At 50.9% G+C, this 19,809-nt stretch overlaps 2 protein-coding genes and 3 non-coding genes across 58 annotated transcripts in view; 3 read left to right on the plus strand and 2 right to left on the minus strand.

Moving 5' to 3' along the window:
* LOC119849376 (zinc finger protein 420-like) overlaps positions 1 to 19,809 on the plus strand; it is a 3,142,523-nt gene that overhangs the window by 2,184,322 nt on the left and 938,392 nt on the right. The window lies entirely within an intron of this gene.
* Positions 1 to 19,809, minus strand: part of LOC119849403 (zinc finger protein 501-like) — a 1,099,011-nt gene that overhangs the window by 29,231 nt on the left and 1,049,971 nt on the right. The window lies entirely within an intron of this gene.
* On the minus strand, positions 10,197 to 10,270 carry TRNAT-UGU. Its single transcript has one exon. It is a non-coding gene; the product is annotated as a tRNA-Thr (tRNA).
* Positions 13,186 to 13,259, plus strand: TRNAT-CGU. The gene has a single exon. It is a non-coding gene; the product is annotated as a tRNA-Thr (tRNA).
* TRNAT-UGU lies at positions 14,680 to 14,753 on the plus strand. The gene has a single exon. It is a non-coding gene; the product is annotated as a tRNA-Thr (tRNA).

The following is a 19,809-nucleotide window of genomic DNA, read 5'->3' on the forward strand; positions in this document are numbered from 1 at the left end:
ACAATCCCTGTTCTCCCCTCTCTGGTCATCGGTTTGAACTCTACTGCCCTGCCCTCAGTGACCAACTGTGCACCCCACCTCTTAAATTCCTTGTGAATTTTGAAAGTCCCCTTCCTGTGTGCTCGATGACGCATGCAGTGGTCTCAGCTTTCCAGGTGGCCATGCCTGCTCTGTGCACCAGGTGATCCTCCGTTTGGAGTAATGCTGAGCTGCTGAAGCTCATCGGCATTTGGGGAGAGGAGGCTGTCCAGTCCCAGCTGTGCTCCAGCCATAGGAATTATGATAACAACGGACAGATTTCATGATGAATGGGAGAAAAGGGCCATGACCGGGACACACTGCAGTGCAGGGTCAAAGTGAAGGAGTTGTGGAATGCCTACCACAAGGTGCAGGAGGCAAACCGCCGTTCCAGTCCTACGCCCATAAGCTCACGGTTCTACAAAGAGCTGGACACGATACTCGGTGGTGACCTCACCTCCACTGTGAAGGCCACTGTGGATACTTCCGTGGCTCGCGTGCCAGTGGAGAGTGCACCGAGCCAGGAGGAGGAGATCTTGAACGAGGATGTGGAGGCGGAGGGGACCCAGAGGCAGAGGATGAGTTGAAGGTCAGGGATGCATGCAGCCGGGAGTTTTCCTCTACCCCGGAGGAGGCTAGCCAGTCACAGCTGTCGGAGCTTGGCAAAGCACACACAGGAAAGAAGGCCCCTGGTAAGTGGCTTTGATTTTGGGAATCACTGAAGCGAGTTGTTGGGGGCAGGAGGGTTGCAGAAAGGAGGCTTGTATCTGTATGGGGTGTGTACCACCACATGCTTAGTCTGAGTGGCAGAACAGGGTGTTGATTGACTCCCTCACTTCACGGGAATCTGCCCCAGAGATCTCCATGAAACTCTCCTGGAGACACTGGGCAATTTGCTGCCGCAGGTTCTTTGGCAGAGCTGTTTTGTTTCTTGCCCCATTAAGAGTAACTTTCCTGCGCCACTCTGCTGTCACAAGGTGGGTGGGGGAGACCACTGCTGCACACAGGTGAGCCACATAAGGGCCAGGCCACAAGCTGCAGTCTTGGAGAAGACCCTCCCTTGATTTCCTGCTCACCCTCAGCAGTGAGATCTCTTCTGTAATAAACACAGCCTGTGGAAAATGTGGGCACAGGAATGATTATAAGTCCCTCTATAGTGCTGTCTCTCCCCAAGAGCTATGTCCCCAGTGTACTGTACAGTCCTGGAACAGTGATTTCCCCTCCCCCTGCCGTTACCATTTTGGGGGGCTTGTGGCTCATGTGTGCTTACCTGGGGTCAGCCAGTTAGTGATAGGTATGTGCATAGTGGCTGTGTTTTAAATCACTGCCTCAGTGGTCTGTGTGTTGTGTTGTTTTGGCTTCACAGATATGCCCTTGGGATCCCAGCCTCCCTCTTTGTTATCGCCGGCTGAACGGCTATTCAGAATTAGAAAGCAGCCAGGAAGAATCAAAGAGAACTTTCTGCATGCTGTCATGATCCACTCCACGGCCGAAAAACAAGAATTGAAGGAGTGGCCGGACAGCGAGAAGAGGGACTGAGAGAAGAATGCGGTACGCCAGAACGAAGCCATGGAGCGGCTCTTAAACATTATGGAGTGTCAAGTGGACACGCTTCAGGAACTACTAGCACTGCAAACTGAGCAGCTCCGTGCCCGCCCTCCCCTGCAGCCGCTGTTGCAAAACTCTTTCCCATGCACCCTCCAGACACTGCCAACACTCTTATCAACCTCCTAGCTCCAGTCTGTACCCGCTGCATGCCACTCCTGCCCCATCACAATCCAGCCCTGCGGACTAGCAGTACGCAATGCACTCAACACCTGTCCCTCTGCAGTTTATTCCTGCTGAAGTAGAGTACCCCTGCACTGTACTCCAAAGGATAAAGTTGCATATGATACCTGGACATACACAAATCCTTAATGGTCCTGGGACCCCACCTCGTGAGACCCTCCCTTCCCCCATCCCCCACAGTGCTAATGCGGTTTTTTTTTCCCCGTCTCTCTCCTCCAGTGGTTGTTTTTTAATAAAAGAATAGTTTTGTTGGAAAGCAATCTTTAGTCCATTCATTGAAGGCAAACAGAGCCCTGCAAAACAACGGGCAATTTCCTTAAACCTTCATAATGCATCGTCTGCAGCAATCACAATCACCTCTTGTCATTACAAGCACCGCAATCCCTAGCATAGCAATAAATGTTAGTGGCTTTCAGCTTCAAATTGCTGCCTCAAGGCATCCCTGATCCTTATGGCCTCACGCTGAGCCCCTCTATAGCCCTCATCTCTGGCTGTTCAAATTCAGCCTCCAGGTTCTCAGACTCAGTGGTCCAGCCCTGAGTGAAGTTTTCACCCTTCAGAAATATTATGGAGTGTAGAGCATGTGGCTAAAATCATAGGAATACTGTCATCAGCCAGGTCCAGTCTTTCATATAGGCGGTGCCAGGGGGCCTTTAAAAGGCCAAAAGACTCAACTGTCATGCTGCACTTGCTCAGCCTGTTTTTGAACCGCTTCTTGCTGCTGTCAAGATGCCCCAGGTATGGCTTCATAAGCCATGGCGTTAAGGGGTAGTCCGGGTCTCCCAGGATCACAAAGGGTATTTTAACTTCCCCTGTGGTGATTTTTTGGTCCAGAAAGAAAGTCCCTGCTTGCAGCTTCCTGAACAGGCCAGTGTTCTGAAAGATGTGTGCGTCATGCACCTTTCTGGACCAGCCTTCATTAATGTCCGTGAAATGCCCACGGTGATCCACTAGTGCCTGGAGAACCAGACAAATACCCCTTGTTATTAATATATTCGGTGGCTAGGTGGTCTGGTGCCAGAATTGAAATATGCATGCCATCTATCGCCCCTCCATAGTTAGGGAAGCCCATTAGTGCAAAGCCATCCACAATGTCACGCATGTTGCCCAGAATCTTGGTCTTTCGGAGCAGGATGCAATTAATGGCCCTGCACACTTTCGTCAACACGCATCCAACGGTCAGCTTTCTCACTCTGAACTGGTTAGCGACCCATTGGTAGCAGTCTGGAGTAGCCAGATTCCACAGTGCAATTGCCACGTGCTTCTCCAAATACAGCAGCTCTCATTCTCATGTCCTTGTGCTGCAGGGCTGGGGCGAGCTTATCACACCGTCCCATGACTGTGACTTTCCTTATCCGAAAGCTTTGCAGCTATTGCTTGTCATCCCAGATGTTCATGACAATGTGATCCCACCACTCAGTGCTTGTTTCCTGAGCTCAAAAGTGGCATTCCACTGTGGTCTGCACCTCCGTGAATGCCACAAATAATCTCGTGTTGTAGCTACTACACATGGTGAGATCAATGTCAAACTCCTCTTGCTTTTGTAGTTTAAGGAATAACTCCACGGCCACTCGTGACACGTGTGACGTTATTGACATAAACTGTGACCAAAATAGATCATTGCAACTACTTCTATATATTTGCACCAAATCTTGTACAAAGGAGGTCCAGTAAGGTGTCTATGGAAATGTTATGATTATGCTATCTGAATGTGTATCATTTTTGTAGATGAAGTTATGAATATTGGCTATGTACTTGTATCTCTATGTGTTTTAATTTTAAGTAGCCACAGAGTGAATCATCTGGTCAGCTTCTTGAGAAAGGACTATTCTCAGTAAGTGCCCAATCAAGAAAAACTTAACTGACAGTGAACTTTGGGAGATGCCAATCCACATCTTAGCTTTCCAGGGAATGTTTAAACTAACATGTAAACAATGGTGTCTGCTTGTAAAGAACTAAGTCATGCATGAACATGTGAAAAGGAGTACTTGTGGCACCTTAGAGACTAACAAATTTATTAGAGCATAAGCTTTCGTGTGGCTGCTACTCTGAAACCTATGAACATGTGACTTGCCCATGTGACTCGAAACTCCATCTTGCTACTGTAATTTCCACAATAAGAACAAAGGGGTGTTCTTCCACATGACAGAGGATAGAAAAGGCCTTGAAAACCCCTTCATTTTGTCTTCAATCATGCTTCTTAATTCTGGAGGAACCTTGCTGCAAACTGAAGCTCTGAACAAAGGAGAGAATGACCCATCCCAGCTAGTGATGTTCTCCAGAGACTTGATTTGAACCTGCAGTTTATTCCATCACTGCTACAAGCCTGAATCAAGAACTTTGCCATTCCTGTGTGCAATGGATTCCATTTAACCAATTCTAGCTCTCATCTATATCTTTTTCCTTTTATGAATAAATCTTTAGATTTTAGATGCTAAAGGACTGGCAACAGCGTGATTTGTGGGTAAGATCTGATTTGTATATTGACCTGGGTCTGAGGCTTGGTCCTTTGGGATCGAGAGAACCTTTTTTCTTTTACTGGGGTATTGGTTTTCATAACCATTGGTCCCCATAACGAGTGGCACTGGTGGTGATACTGGCAAACTGGAGTGTCTAAGGGAATTGATAGTATGACTTGAGGTTAGCCAGTGGGGTAAAACCAAAATCCTCTCTGTCTGGCTGGTTCGGTGTGCCTTGGAAGTGGAGAAACCCCAGCCTTGGGCTGTAACTGCCCTGCTCTAAGCGATTTGTCCTGAATTGATACTCCCAGAAGTGTCCCACCAAAGGCAGCATCGTTACATCGTATTAGTAAGAACAAGCAGCATATTGGTCAACAGTGTGGAATCCATTCCTGCAGCCCGAAGAGGCAGAGCGCGCAGTGCACAAACCATTGAAAGATGGTGCCAAATGCAACGGAAGCCCAGGGATTGCTGGGACGTGAAGCAGTGCATCACGGGGCATTGGGACAGGACCCAGGATGCCCCACGACCCCCTCCACCTTCCCACAACTTTTAGCAGTGGAAGAGAAAGAGATGCTCAGTGGGATAGCTGCCCGGAGTGCACCGCTCTGAGTACCGCTGCAAGTGCCACAAGTGTGAACACCCTATTGCGCAGGCAGCTGACAGTGTGAGCACACAACAGTTTCGACCTTCCTGGCTCTCACTTCAGAGAACTCAGCATCCCCTTCCACACTGTTCACTTCCTGCAGTGAGTCTGCATAGTTGGGGCTCCTGGGGAAGCCAGAGGGCCCTGCACCCCAATTCCACAGCCAGACGTGACTCTCAGCCAGCTGATAAAACAGAAGGTTTATTAGACGACAGGAGCACAGACTAAAACAGAGCTTGTAGGTATAGAGAACAGGACCCTTCAGTCAGGTCCATCTTCAGGGGTAGGGAGCCCAGACCCCAGTTCTGGGCCTCCCTCCGTTTCCCCAGACAGCTCTAAACTGCCACTCTCTAGTCCTTCCTCTGGCCTTTGTCTCTTTCGCCGGCCAGGAGGCCACCTGATCTCTTTGTTCTCCAACACCTTCAGTTGGCACCTTGCAGGGGAAGGGCCCAGGCCATCAGTTGCCAGGAGACAGGGTGTTGGCCATTCTCTGTGCAGACACCATCCCACTGGCCCTCTAGGGCTCTGCCACAATCACACACCTTTATCCCACCACCTAGAGACTTAAGAAATGCAAAGGGGAAACTGAGGCACCCGCAGAGTATTTTGAGACAACATTAAGTACATTCCCATCACACGTGGCCATCTTCATGAACATCACACATGGCCAGCTGACAGCCACAAATACACCCGGCCAGCCTGCTCCCGGGCATGCCAAACACCCACTGAAGGCCACCCACAGGCCGGCATGCGGAGCAGCTGCTGTTGCTCTGTGGCCAACCTCAGAATGTGGTAGGAAAGTAGGGCCACCTCCCTGGTGGGGCCTCTGACCATTCCCATTTACGGTGTTCACTTTTGCAGTGGGGCGAGAGATTTTTCCCCAGCTGGCAAGAAGCAGAGAAACACCCAGGCTCCAAAGGTGCTGTTTACCAAGCCCCCTCAAGCACAGGGACAGCTGCACATTTGGAAGAGGGAAACTGCTCCACACACTAGCCCGGGCAGCTGTTCAGGAATGGCAAAGGCTAGCCTGGAAGACCTGGGGCTCATGCCCTAGCCCTTGTGAGGCCCTACCCCCACCTCCTTCCCAGGGCTCTAGCTGAAGCCAGAGCAGCCAAGAAGAAGCTCCAGCCTTGAAGGAAGCAGAGGGAGAGAAGCAATGAGTACAGAGTGAAAGTGTAAAGGGGGTTATGGTCCTGCTATTGCAGCAAACTTTCCTGCTTATACACTACGCCAGTGGAATTGGCTAGTGAAAGGATCTGAGTCCCCGCTCCCAGTCCCTTACCCAGAGGCCTGCCCGACCTCGAAGACTCTTTCTGCTCTCGTGTGTGGCAGAGTCCTCGTAACCCCGACAAGGCTGGGCCCAGGATTCCTGGGGGGCTCGCCCCCCCCAATCTTGTTGTCGTCACTTCGAACAGGAGCTAGGATGTCCCCACTCTGGGATACTATCTCCGCTCTGAATGCTTCCCTGAACCACCGATTGTTGCATGTGCTTCAAACAAATACAATTTATTAAAGGCAATGAATTTAAAAAATAAGGAAAATGGGAAAGGTTAAAGGAAAACCTGTAACCTCATTCTGTGGCACAGGGATATCGCAAACAGCAGTCTCTGGGACATAAGGGAAGTTCACAGTCTCTCCCACACGTGTCCCAGGCCCTGGCTGTGGTGCAGAAATACCACAGGTCAGACACGTGCTCTGGTGGTGGCCACATGCCCTCAGGCTCTAGATGGCAGGACACTTCTTCCTAGCATCGGCCTCCATGTCGAGGTTATGATCTCCCAAGTCTGGCCTGCAAGGTCTCTTGACTCGTGGTGTCTCCCTGAGCTGGGCTTTCTGCCCCGGGACCCCTTCGCTCTCCCCAGTTGTTCACTGCATGCACCTCCAGCCACAGGCTGCTGCTGCTCTGCCTCCATCCTGGGCTGATTCTCTGGCCTCTCTGGCTCTGGTTGCTGCAGTTTTCCTCCCAGCACATGTCTGCTCCCTGGGCTGCTTCTGTGGCTCTGGCTGGCGCAGCTCAGTTCCCCGGCTCTTCTTGGGCTCCTGCTCTCTCCTTAGCTCAGCCCCGCTCTGTCCCGGGTAGTTCCATCTCACATGGAGGATGGGACCCGCTGGCCTGGTGACTCCCTCATTAGACTGACTGCCCTGTCAGTCATGGTGATCTGGAGCTTTGGCCTCTCCCCATTGCCCCTAGAGCTGAAAGCCAAGGAAGCTGAACCCCACAGACGAGGCATGGAGGAGAAAGAAAGTGAACAAAAACACTAATTGGACTGCTAGAAAAGCAGAGCCAGAACCTTCCCCTGTCACTGATTCCCACCTTCCAAAAATCCGCAAATGGGAACAGTTGCGTCTTTCATGCAAAATGACAGATGATAGTCCAGAATATTTCACTACCTTTGAGAGGCTGTGTGTGGTTCCTGAGGACAAGAAAATCCCCACTTTGGTTGCAAAGTTAACTGGTAAAGTTCTGAGCACATTCAAGGAAATGCCCATTCAGGATGCTTTAGATGACTATAAATTCAAAGGAATGGGTCTGAAATGATTTCAGATCTCCCCTGAAACATATCGGGTGAATTTTAGGAATCTTAAGAGAAATGCTGGTATGAGTAATGGGGAATATGTAAACAGGATGAAAGAGCTGATGGGGAAATGGTGAGGTGAAGGGGAATTGCCAGCTTTGAAGAAATGTTTGAACTTGTTGCTCGGGAGCATTTCTTAAACACACGTAAAGACGATATGAAGCAGTGTCTATGGGACAAAAGCGTGAACACTCTGGGTCAGGTGGTGTCTTGAGCTGATGCCTTCAAGCAGACCCAGCCATCTATGGAGCGTAAACCACAGAAAGGGAAGTTTACCCCTGGGAAAAGGGAGGGTAGGAGGGAGGTTGGGCGCTCATATGTTTGGCCGCAGAAAATTAAATACATGTGTCTGTTAACAGAGGGGGGTTGAGTCCCATCCCGTGTCACCGTCAAAGTGCAAAGCAGGAGCCTGTTGCTTTGCGTTCCTGGTGTTGTGTCTCCATCGTGTGGTCAGTCCTTTTAAATAAACAACGCTTTTTTTTTTTTTCATAGAAACCATATTTTCCTCATCCAGACACAGGAGTAGATTGATCTACAAAGGGAAGGTGATTCTGAGGCAGTTCTGGAGGGAGAAGGGAACATTTTCAGCATTACTAAATTATTGTGTTGTACCTCACACACACACACACACACACACACACACACACACACACAGAGTGACAATAAACTCAATTATTTGAGCTACCAGCACACTTCACAGGAATGAAATAAACAACTTTATGTTCAAGGAGTTAGGTGCATTTAAATAATATTAAAAATATGTTCTGGGCGGTGCATGAAAACCTCCTGGCATTGAACAACCCACTTGATATAGTTAATGTCCTCCATGATATTTAAAGAGGTTAAGATGTGCTTATAAATTCATATGTTGTGCTTTTTACACACGCACAAGACATAGAAGAAACTGAATTATTTGAGCTACCAACGTTTCACGTTCTCCTGGCATTTTAGTTCTGAAGGTTGTTTTAATTTCTTTATTTTCTTGGAACCAGAAATGGGGAAAGAGAACACTGGAGTCAGTGGAATTACAGCAGTAAGGGATAAGTCTCATTATTTGTCACGCACCAAAGGCTTTGTTAACAGAGCGTTAATGTTACTGAATGGTACGTCAAGCCCTGCAATTAGTTAGATGCAGAACAAGCAGCTTGATGGGTGGTAAATTTACACACTCTGCTGCTGATCATGAAATAAAAGTACATTACCTTTAAACAGCTGCTATTTTAATGCCTCTGGAAGTTACAGAAAACAATGATCTGTGTTCAAGGAAAATTGCCATTTCTATTGTAAAAAGAAAGGGAGTACTTGTGGCACCTTAGAGACTAACAAATATAAAATCTCCCTACTGTATTTTCCACCGAATGCATCCCATGAAGTGAGCTGTAGCTCCCGAAAGCTTATGCTCACATAAATGTGTTAGTCTCTAAGGTGCCACAGGTCCTCCTTTTCTTTTTGCGGATACAGACTAACACGGCTGCTACTGCCAGGAAGGTTTGAATGTGTAGCCGGTAGTTTGGCAAAGCTTAGCTATTTTATGTTTGTAACAGGCTCCTGCCCACCTCCAGCAGAGTTTTCAATCACATACTATGGCAAGTTACCAAATGACGTACAAACTAGTCCATTCCTCCCCGTTTTCCGTCTCTGACCAGAATGTTAGAATGAGGCAGAGCACTGGGAAAGTATCACACTAGGAATACACTAAAAGTTGGGATTAATCAAAGATGGGATGCAGACAGAGTCTGTTCTACGGCTGGCGAAGTGACAGGGACACAGTCCCCCTCCTGCTGGTTCTGAAATAACGGCAGAAGCAGGTCAAAGAGAACGAGCTCATGCGGGAGCTATGGGCAGCCTGGGTCATCTGACGTGGGCTCCTGGAGCTCAAGCTGTGGGGCTCAAAAATGGGGTGCAGATACAGGTGTTCACGCTGAAGCCTGCGTTCGGAAACCTTCACCCCTCGGGGGGCCTCAGAGGTTGGGCTCAAGCCCATCTGTCTCCACTGTCATTTTATAGCCCTGCAGCCCCAGCCCCAGAAGGCTGAGCCAGCCGCCCCGGGCTCTGAGACGGGTGCCCTGGGTGTTTTAATTGCAGTGCAGACATAGCGTTACGTCTACAGTGCAATGAATCCCCCACGGCTGGCCTGTGTCACATTATTGAGGGTCATGCGGCTTGGGCTGTAAAGGTGCAGTGCGCGTGTCTCGATTCAGGCTCAGTATCCTGCTCTAGGAGCCCAGAAGGTTGGGAGCGAGTTTAGGAAGTGGAAATGGTAAAAGCATCAAGAAGTGTTACCCTGGACTGAATGGCACTTCTCCATTGGTCTGTCTGCTTTGGGGCAGGGACAAAAACACGTCCTGCGGCATTCGTTATTTCAAAGGGGGGTTTAGGATTTTCATTCTCAGACACGGTGCACACAGCAGGCCGCAACGCTCGGGGTAAACTAAATGAGCCACCCACAGATTTTGGCAGCCCCAGTGATCCATTTGGTGTGAGAGCTCAGACCTGCCCCTGTCCCAGAGGGAGGGGGTCGTCCGCAAGGGGACTGCACCACTGACCTACCAGCGCTTAACACCCAAACTTTCAGAAACTCTATTATCAGTGCCTGGGCGTGTAATTGAAATGATAAGAACAGTACAGTCTCAGACCAAAGGTCCACCTATCTCTGTATTTTGTCTTCTGACAGCAGCCAATACCAGGTGCCCCAAAAGCCACTCAACAAGGCACCACTGGGAGTTGAACCCAGGATCTCCTGTTTACAAGACAGGTGCTTTAGCCAGCTAAGCCATGGTGCCCATCTCTGCCCAGCGTATGGTGTCTGCCCACAACTGACTCTCTGCCAACCCCCACCGCGGCCGGACGAGCGTTGCTTGTGTTGGGGTTCTGTAAAGCCGAGGAGCAGGTGAAGTTTTGCTCCCCAGGTGTGTGTGTGATTCTTTGGACAGGTCTAGGCTACAAAATTAAGTCGGTGTAGCCTGCGCCCACTTCCCTTTGCCCCTCCCCTGAGACTTGCCCTGCCTACCGCTTGCACCTCCCTGCCCCTCCCCGGAGACCCCCCCTGCCCGCCGCCCGCACCTCCCTGCCCCTCTCCTGAGACCCTCCCTGCCCGCCGCCCGCACCTCCCTGCCCTTCCCCTGAGACCCCCCTCCCCGCTGCCCGCACCTCCCTGCCCTTCCCCTGAGACCCCCCTGCCCGCCGCCCGCACCTCCCTGCCCCTCCCCTGAGACCCCCCCTGCCCGCCGCCCGCACCTCCCTGCCCCTCCCCTGAGACCCACCCTGCCCGCCGCCCGCACCTCCCTGCCCCTCTCCTGAGACCCTCCCTGCCCGCCGCCCGCACCTCCCTGCCCTTCCCCTGAGACCCCCCTCCCCGCTGCCCGCACCTCCCTGCCCCTCCCCTGAGACCCCCCCTGCCCGCCGCCCGCACCTCCCTGCCCCTCCCCTGAGACCCCTCTGCCCGCCGCCCGCACCTCCCTGCCCCTCCCCTGAGACCCCCCTGCCCGCCGCCCGCACCTTCCTGCCCCTCCCCTGAGTCCCTCCCTGCCCACCGCCCACACCTCCCTGCCCCTCCCCTGAGACCCCCCCTGCCCGCCGCCCGCACCTCCCTGACCCTCCCCTGAGACCCCCCCTGCCCGCCGCCTGCACCTCCCTGACCCTCCCCTGAGACCCACCCTGCTGACCTCTTTCTTCATGCTGCTGTTGTTATTCCATGAAACATTAAGGATGGAATGAAAAGCTGAGTTTGCTCCAGGGTGAGGAAAGAAAGGAGCCACCGACCCCCTTGGCAAAGCTCTGTGCCCCACAGAAAACCTGCCCCCTGCTATTGCCATCCCTGCTGTACTGGGGATATGACGGGAAAGGGACTGTCTGGATTATCGAGGCAGGAAATGGACAACAATCTACAGCAACGTCATTAACCACAAACACACTCTCATCGTGCTCCAGCCAGAAGGGAACTGGGCAGGAATTCTTGCTGTTCAGCCATGGACACACTTACACACGGCACAGCCGTGAGTGTGCTGTGGCAGCTGGTGTGAGGAAACAGCTGGAAACGATCACTCAGTGAGAACAGAACTAGAGCATCATGAGAAACCTGCATAAGCCAAGTGGTTATGGTGACGGACTAGAAATCCATTGGGGGGGGGGGTCTCCTTGCACAGGTTCAAATCCTGTCAACTACAGAGGAGCTTGTGGCTCTTTTGTTTCAGTGCCTGAGCATCCTTTGTGTCAACAGGAGCTAGGTCTTGTCTCACTCTCAGGCTATGTCTACACTACTGAGTTATGCGGCTTTAGTTGAAGTGTTTTAATGAAATACTAGGCTCCTTGTGTCATCCACTCTAGCAACTCTTGCTTCGCCCCGGAGAGCAGTGCACTGTGGGTCGCTATGGCACTGTGCAACTGGCCGCAGGGTGCTTTGGGAAGGGCTTGCAATGGCGCATGGGCCGGCACAAGCATCACATGATGCAGGTGTCTCTATCCCATTGCTCCATGGGCATCCGACTGGATTGCCGGCTGCTTTTCAGCTGCAGTGTGCGTGGCGTGGCAGAGCGTGTGTGACAGAATGTGTGTGTGAGCAGAGGCAGTGTGTGTGTGTTGGGGGCGTGTGTCTGTTGGGGAAGAATGAGTGTGTCGGGACACTGTCTCTAAGTTCAGACAGCTGCTGGAAGCAACCAGTCCTGAGGCAGGGGAAGGGGGACACCCCAGTACCGAGGCAGGGGGAGGGGGACAACCCCGACATCAGTCCCTGCTTCTCTCACTGGATCAGCCCAGCACAGCTGACTCTGTCACATACACACACACATGCTGCTGCCTGCCTGGCTCTGTGCAGGGGTGCAGCACAAGGGGGGTTTAGAGGGCCATGGCCCCGCCACTTTTTACCAGCCTTAAGAGCGAAAGATGGAGGGGGGGACAAGGTGGAGTCTTGGGGGGAAGAGGCGTTCTGTGGGTGTGGCCTTGGGGGGACGGCATGGGGCAGGGCCCCAGGGAGAGGAAGCGGGGTAGGGTTGGGGCCTCAGGGAGAAGGGGTGGCACGAGTGCAGGTCCTTGGGGAAAGGGGCATCATGGGGGTGCCACAGTTTGGATGTCAGTGGGCCCCCCCCACTGTGAGGAAGCATCCGTCACCCCTGCTCTGTGTTCGCAGTGCGGGAGAGGGCAGGATCCCACGGCGGTGATTTGCTCCTGGCTGCTGGAGCGGAGCCGGAGGCTCAGCCGTCACAACTTCCCGGAGCGATGAAAGGGGAGGGACCCAGCCTCTGTAGCAGGAATGCAGGGCAGGCGAGTTCACGGCGGGCATTGTGGGATACTGGCGGAGGTCAGTAATGGTGATATAGTGACTGGCAACATTTACACGGACACGTTGTTGCTTTAAGTTCACTGCAAAAAGCTCTAGGCCTCTCGTCGAGGTGGTTTTATTTTGTCGCCAAAACAGGGCAGATTTGTCGCCAGACGTGGCATCGCATTGTGTGCACCAGCCAAAAGCTGCCGACCGAGGGATCGTAGCGTGTTTTTCACATGCCTGAGCAATATAACGATGCTGAAATAACTGGGTAGTGCAGACCTGACCAAGGATTCACACACACACACCCAGCTTGCAAGGAAACCTTCACCTGCTTCTCTGCTTTGCAGAAGTCAAACACAAGCAAAGCTTGTCAGGCCCAGGTGGGGTTTGGCAGGGAGTCAGGGATGGGCAGACACCATGTCTTAGCCACGGGCAGGCACCATGGCTTAGCTGGCTAAAGCACCTGTTTCGTAAACAGGAGATCCTGGGTTCAACTCCCTGTGGTGCCTTCTTGAGTGGCTTTTGGGGCACCTGATATTGGCTACTATCAGAAAACAAGATAGAGAGCTAGATGGGCCTTTGGTCTAGCCCAGTATGGCTGTTTTTATGGTTTAAATTACACTCACAGGCACTGATAAGAGAGTTACTGAAAGTTTGGGTGTTAAGAGCTGATAGGTCAGTGGTCCAGTCCCCTCGCAGCTGACCCCCTCTCCCTAGGACAAGGGCAGGTCTGAGCTCTCACACCAAATGGCTCATTGTAGCTGCTAGAATCTGTGTGCAACTCATTGAGTTTACACCCAGGGTTGAGTCCTGCTTTGTGCACCATCTTTGAGAATGAAAATCCTAAATCACCCTTTGAAATAACGAATGCAGCGGGACGTGTTATTGTCCCTGCCCCAAAGCAGACAGACCAATGGAGAACTGCCAGTGAGTCCAGGGTAATACTCCCCTGGAGTTTTACCTTTTTCGCTTGCGAAACTCCCTCCCAAGTTTGTGGGGTCCCACAGCCCAGTACTCAGCCTGAGCCGAGATGTCTACACTGAAATGCTTGTATACATATCAAGTTTGCTAAGCCCCAGGTTCAAGCCCATCTCTAGTCTGAGCTATATCTAGAGCTCTTTGTTGAGAGTATAGTTGAGTGGTTGAGCATCTACATACATAGCAATGGGCTGATAGTTCAAATCCAGGGCTTAGCTTCTGATCTTGACCACAGTCTGGGTCTTGGCAGCTTAAAACTTTGGAGGGCTTTTCTCTGCGTTTTTGGTCTCTACTGCAGACACCACCTTCTATGAATATTCGTGGACATGGGATGGTGGCATGTCTGGGAATCCTGGCAACACTAGCCAGCATTTTAGCGGCTATTTTCCTGCTCAGAGCTACTGGCTTCTTCTCATGCCTTGTTCTGCGGGCCCAGATGTTGCCTGAATGCAGGTGCAGGCGGCGGGCAGGGTGGGTCTCAGGGGAGGGGCAGGGAGGTGCGGGCGGCGGGCAGGGGGGGTCTCAGGGGAGGGGCAGGGAGGTGCGGGCGGCGGGCAGGGGGGTCTCAGGGGAAGGGCAGGGAGGTGCGGGCAGCGGGGAGGGGGGTCTCAGGGGAAGGGCAGGGAGGTGCGGGCGGCGGGCAGGGAGGGTCTCAGGAGAGGGGCAGGGAGGTGCGGGCGGCGGGCAGGGGGGGTCTCCGGGGAGGGGCAGGGAGGTGCAAGCGGTAGGCAGGGCAAGTCTCAGGGGAGGGGCAAAGGGAAGTGGGCGCAGGCTACACCGACTTAATTTTGTAGCCTAGACCTGTCCAAAGAATCACACACACACCTGGGGAGCAAAACTTCACCTGCTCCTCGGCTTTACAGAACCCCAACACAAGCAACGCTCGTCCGGCCGCGGTGGGGGTTGGCAGAGAGTCAGTTGTGGGCAGACACCATACGCTGGGCAGAGATGGGCACCATGGCTTAGCTGGCTAAAGCACCTGTCTTGTAAACAGGAGATCCTGGGTTCAACTCCCAGTGGTGCCTTGTTGAGTGGCTTTTGGGGCACCTGGTATTGGCTGCTGTCAGAAGACAAAATACAGAGATAGGTGGACCTTTGGTCTGAGACTGTACTGTTCTTATCATTTCAATTACACGCCCAGGCACTGATAATAGAGTTTCTGAAAGTTTGGGTGTTAAGCGCTGGTAGGTCAGTGGTGCAGTCCCCTTGCGGACGACCCCCTCCCTCTGGGACAGGGGCAGGTCTGAGCTCTCACACCAAATGGATCACTGGGGCTGCCAAAATCTGTGGGTGGCTCATTTAGTTTACCCCGAGCGTTGCGGCCTGCTGTGTGCACCGTGTCTGAGAATGAAAATCCTAAACCCCCCTTTGAAATAACGAATGCCGCAGGACGTGTTTTTGTCCCTGCCCCAAAGCAGACAGACCAATGGAGAAGTGCCATTCAGTCCAGGGTAACACTTCTTGATGCTTTTACCATTTCCACTTCCTAAACTCGCTCCCAACCTTCTGGGCTCCTAGAGCAGGATACTGAGCCTGAATCGAGACACGCGCTCTGCACCTTTACAGCCCAAGCCGCATGACCCTCAATAATGTGACACAGGCCAGCCGTGGGGGGTTCATTGCACTGTAGATGTATCCTAACGTTATGTCTACACAGCGATTAAAACACCCAGGGCACCTGTCTCAGAGCCCGGGGCGGCTGGCTCAGGCTTCTGGAGCTGGGGCTGCAGGGCTATAAAATGACAGTGGAGACAGATGGGCTTGAGCCCAACCTCTGAAGCCCCCCCGAGGGGTGAGGGTTTCCGAACCCAGGCTTCAGCGTGAACACAAATATCTGCACCCCATTTTTGAGCCCCACAGCTTGAGCTCCAGGAGCCCACGTCAGGTGACCCAGGCCAGCCCTGCTGCCATCTTTATCCAGGGAGAGATGGACTCTAAGGGTACGTCTCCATTGCATTGTCAGCCCAGGTGTGGCAGGCTGCGCTCAAAGCAGCACCTTGGAAGCCCCATAGTCACCACTGTCGTATAAGGATGACATGGTTTGTATGAAGTCGGCCTGGTGAGGTATCATTTCAAAAGTCGTGATTTGTTGAACATTAATATCTTGTTGGATTGTGTGTGCTAGCATTGTCTGGGAATTATGAAGTTTTGCTCTGTGTGCATTACTAACATATGTTATGAGGCTGAGAAATGCCCACCACCAGCCTTTCAGGTGTGACAACGGAGTAGCCAGACTAGCTGCTGGCCCATTAAATGTATCCACACTCCCAAGGTCTATCCCACAAACCGTATACAATGCAGACTTCTCCAAGATAGCCCAGAGACAATGGACACTGCTTGACTCACATCATAGCAAAGGAACTTCCTAGCAAGTTGGAAGAAACTACGAAAGAGGGGAAGAGACGTCATGACTTGGCCTCTTGCCCCCACAATTCAACACCTGGCAACACATCCGGAGGAAAAGACTGAACTGAAATAATTCAGAGATCAGAAGAGAATAATTGTCACAAAATAAAGGGAAGGGTAACCACGTTTCTGTATACAGTGCTATAAAATCCCTCCTAGCCAGAGGCAAAATCCTTTCACCTGTAAAGGGTTAAGAAGCTCAGGTAACCTGACTGGCACCTGACCCAAAATGACCAATGAGGGGACAAGATACTTTCAAATCTGGAGGGGGGGAAAGGCTTTTGTCTGTCTGTGTGATACCTTTGCTGGGAACAGATCAAGGATGCAAGCTCTCCAACTTCTATAAAGTTAGTAAGTAATCTAGCTAGAAAATGCATTAGGTTTTCTTTGTTTTGGCTTGTAAATTCGCTGTGCTGGAGGGAATGTGTATTCCTGTTTTTGTGTCTTTTTGTAACTTAAGGTTTTGCCTAGAGGGATTCTCTATGTTTTGAATCTGATTGCCTGTGAGATTATCTTCCATTCCAATCTTTCAGAGTGTTTCTTTTATCTTTGTTTTGTTCTTCTAATAAAGTTCTGACAGGTTTCAGAGTAGCAGCCGTGTTAGTCTGTATTCGCAAAAAGAAAAGGAGTACTTGTGGCACCTTAGAGACTAATAACAAGTAACAAATAAATTTGTTAGTCTCTAAGGTGCCACAAGTACTCCTTTTCTTTTTAATAAAGTTCTGTTTTTTTAAGAATCTGATTGGGTTTTTAGGGTCCTAAGAAACCCAAGCTGGTCTGTGCTCAACTTGTTTATTCTCAAGCCTCCCCAGGAAAGGGGGTGTAAGGGCTTGGGGGGATAGCTGGGGGAAGAGGAACTCCAAGTGGTCCTTTTCCATGGTTCTTTGTTAAAGCACTTGGTGGTGGCAGCATACCCTAGTCCAAGGGCAAAGATTTTGTGCCTTGGGGAAGTTTTTAACCTAAGCTGGTAGAAATAAGCTTAGGGGGGTCTTTCATGCGGGTCCCCACATCTGTACCCCAGAGTCCAGACTGGGGAAGGAACCTTGACAATAATAATAATCCATTCAAATCAAAGTCCCCAACCATACTAGTATTGGTTTCTCAGCAGAAAATTTTCCATTTGGGGGATTTTGTTTTCCCACTCAGACCTTGCCAAGGGAAGCAGAGAGAAAATGTTTGAGTTGCTTCCTTCAGAACAGCTTGGTCTAGACACTCTAGCTGTGGGTCACTGTCGTGGCTTTGCTGAGAACTGGGGCATTTTAATTATTTGGGCAGGTCCCAGGGTGTTTGGGGGAGATTATGAGGATGTTACCTCAGAAACACAGAGTTCTTTTAAGAAATCTGGGATTTAGACATATTTTATTGAAAGCAAGGGAGGTCCGAGTTCCTGAGAAGGTTTTTGTTTACAGGAAGCAATGTGGCTTGGTCTGTCATTGTACCAAAGGGGAGAGGGTTGTTTGTAAAGAAGGGGAGAAGACTAAATGCACGTGATGAGGATGGGATTCAAACCCATGCATGCAAAACACAATGGATTAGCAGTTTATCATCTGAACCACTCAATCACCTCATCTGAGCTGCCAAAAAAGGGACAGGAGGAGAAATCTAAGGCCAGCAGAGGTAGGGACAATAAGGAGATTTAAATACTAAGTGTAAGGAAGGTCTAAATGAGCTTCCCCCCTCACATCTAGTGACGAGCTGGGGGAAAGACTTCAGGAACAGACCGTGGTTACATACCTAGGCAAAGTAGGCCTGTCTATGCAGCAAGTATCCTTCGTATAAAACAAACCCAAACAAAAAATAAAGGTAATTCTTCTGTTTTCCTGCAGTCAGCAAACAAATTGTAAAAAGAAAGGGGTATTTTTAGGCAATAATCTGTCCCCACTAAGGGGCTGGGGAATGTTCATTTTGTTTTCAGACACTTTATGGGCAAGCTGGCACCAGTGGAAGAACAACCCAGCACACCAAGGGTCCACTGTCGCAACAAAAAATTGTGTTCTGTGTTTGTCTTGTTATTACTGTTATTTTGGTGGATATTATAAATTCTTCAGGCGTGACACCCCCTTTTAATTGGGCATGTCATGCTGCCCCTTTTGGGACCAAGGGAAAATGTGCCCTAATTAAACCTCTTGCACCCCTTACTCTGCCACCTCCCTCCAAATTGTCTGTGACACCCCCATTCCCATGGTGGTCTACCCCCATCCAGAGACTTGTGGTTCTTAATGCAACTGGTTTACAAATGACTATCACTCTGTTCCCCACTGACTGGTATCTCAGCGCAACGCTTGATAACTCTTCTCAGTTTACCAAAGTAGGTGAAAGATTGTTGCTATGAGTAATTTCAGACTCATTTGAATTGGATGGATGGGAATTAAACAAGAACATCCGAAAACAGCGAGCCCTCACAAATTACCTCTGGGAAAGCTGAAACTCATTGCAGGAAGCTGACTCAGCAGCTCGAATCCAACGCTTGGAACGTCCTCTGTGGCTACTGGACAGGGGAAGATTACGACAGGGATTTGCACTTAACTCAACCGACCGTTTGTTATGAAATGTTATTCTAACCCTCGATCAGCGTTGGAAGGGACCTCAGGAGGTATCTAGTCCAACCCCCTGCTCAAAGCAGGACCAATCCCCAACTAAATCATCCCAGGCAGGGCTTTGTCAAGCCAGGCCTTATACACCTCTCAGGAAGGAGATTCCACCACCTCCCTAGGGAACCCATTCCAGCGCTTCACCACCCTCCTTGTGAAAAAGTTTTTCCTAATATCCAACCTAAACCTCCCCCACTGCAACTTGAGACCATTACTCCTTGTTCTGTCATCTGCCACCACTGAGAACAATCTGGATCCATCCTCTTTGAAACCCCCTTTCAGGTAGTTGAAAGCAGCTATCAAATCCCCCCTCACTCTTCTCTTCTGCAGACTAAACAATCCCTGTTCCCTCAGCCTCTCGTCATAAGTCGTGCTCCAGTCCCCTAATCATTTTCGTTGCCCTCCCCTGGAGTCTCTCCAATTTTTTCTGCAGTGGGGGGAGCCAAAAACTGTACACAATGCTCCAGGTGTGGCCTCACCAGTGCTGAATAGAAGGGAATAATCACTTCCCTCGATCTGCCGGCAACGTTCCTCCTAATGCAGCCCAATATCACCAGTTACCCATATTGAATGCAGACGCAGGAATATTTGATAGATTGGTTACTGTTGATCTGCTTTCAATGCTTCTACCTTTTTGCCCAGGAAACTGGACAAAGGCTGGAGGAGGAGCTGGGGGAAGAAGGAGTGAGACTGGGGGGTGGGGTGTTGTTTTCAGTTTTGGGCTGGGTGGTCGAACGCCGGGAACCCCAAGGCTGGGGTCTAAGCTCCCTGCCCCCCAGAAGGACTTGACTGAGGGGTTCTGGTTGTACCCACAAGCTCTGTTTTAGGCTGTGTTCCTATTGTCCAATAAACCTTCCATTTTACTGGCTGGCTGAGAGTCACGGTGAATCCCAGGAAGAGGGGTGCAGGGCCCAGACTCCCCCACACTCTGTGACAACCAGTTACCCATATTGAATGCAGACTCAGCAATATTTGAGAAATTGGTTACTGTCCATTCAGTAGGTTATGAATAATGAAGATGCTCTAAGGGGATGGGAGAGAGCTGTCCCATGTGTGTAGTTAATCCACTTCCCCGAGAGATGGT

The sequence above is a fragment of the Dermochelys coriacea genome, chromosome 28 (genome assembly GCF_009764565.3).
Source record: "Dermochelys coriacea isolate rDerCor1 chromosome 28, rDerCor1.pri.v4, whole genome shotgun sequence".
NCBI lineage: Eukaryota > Metazoa > Chordata > Testudines > Dermochelyidae > Dermochelys > Dermochelys coriacea.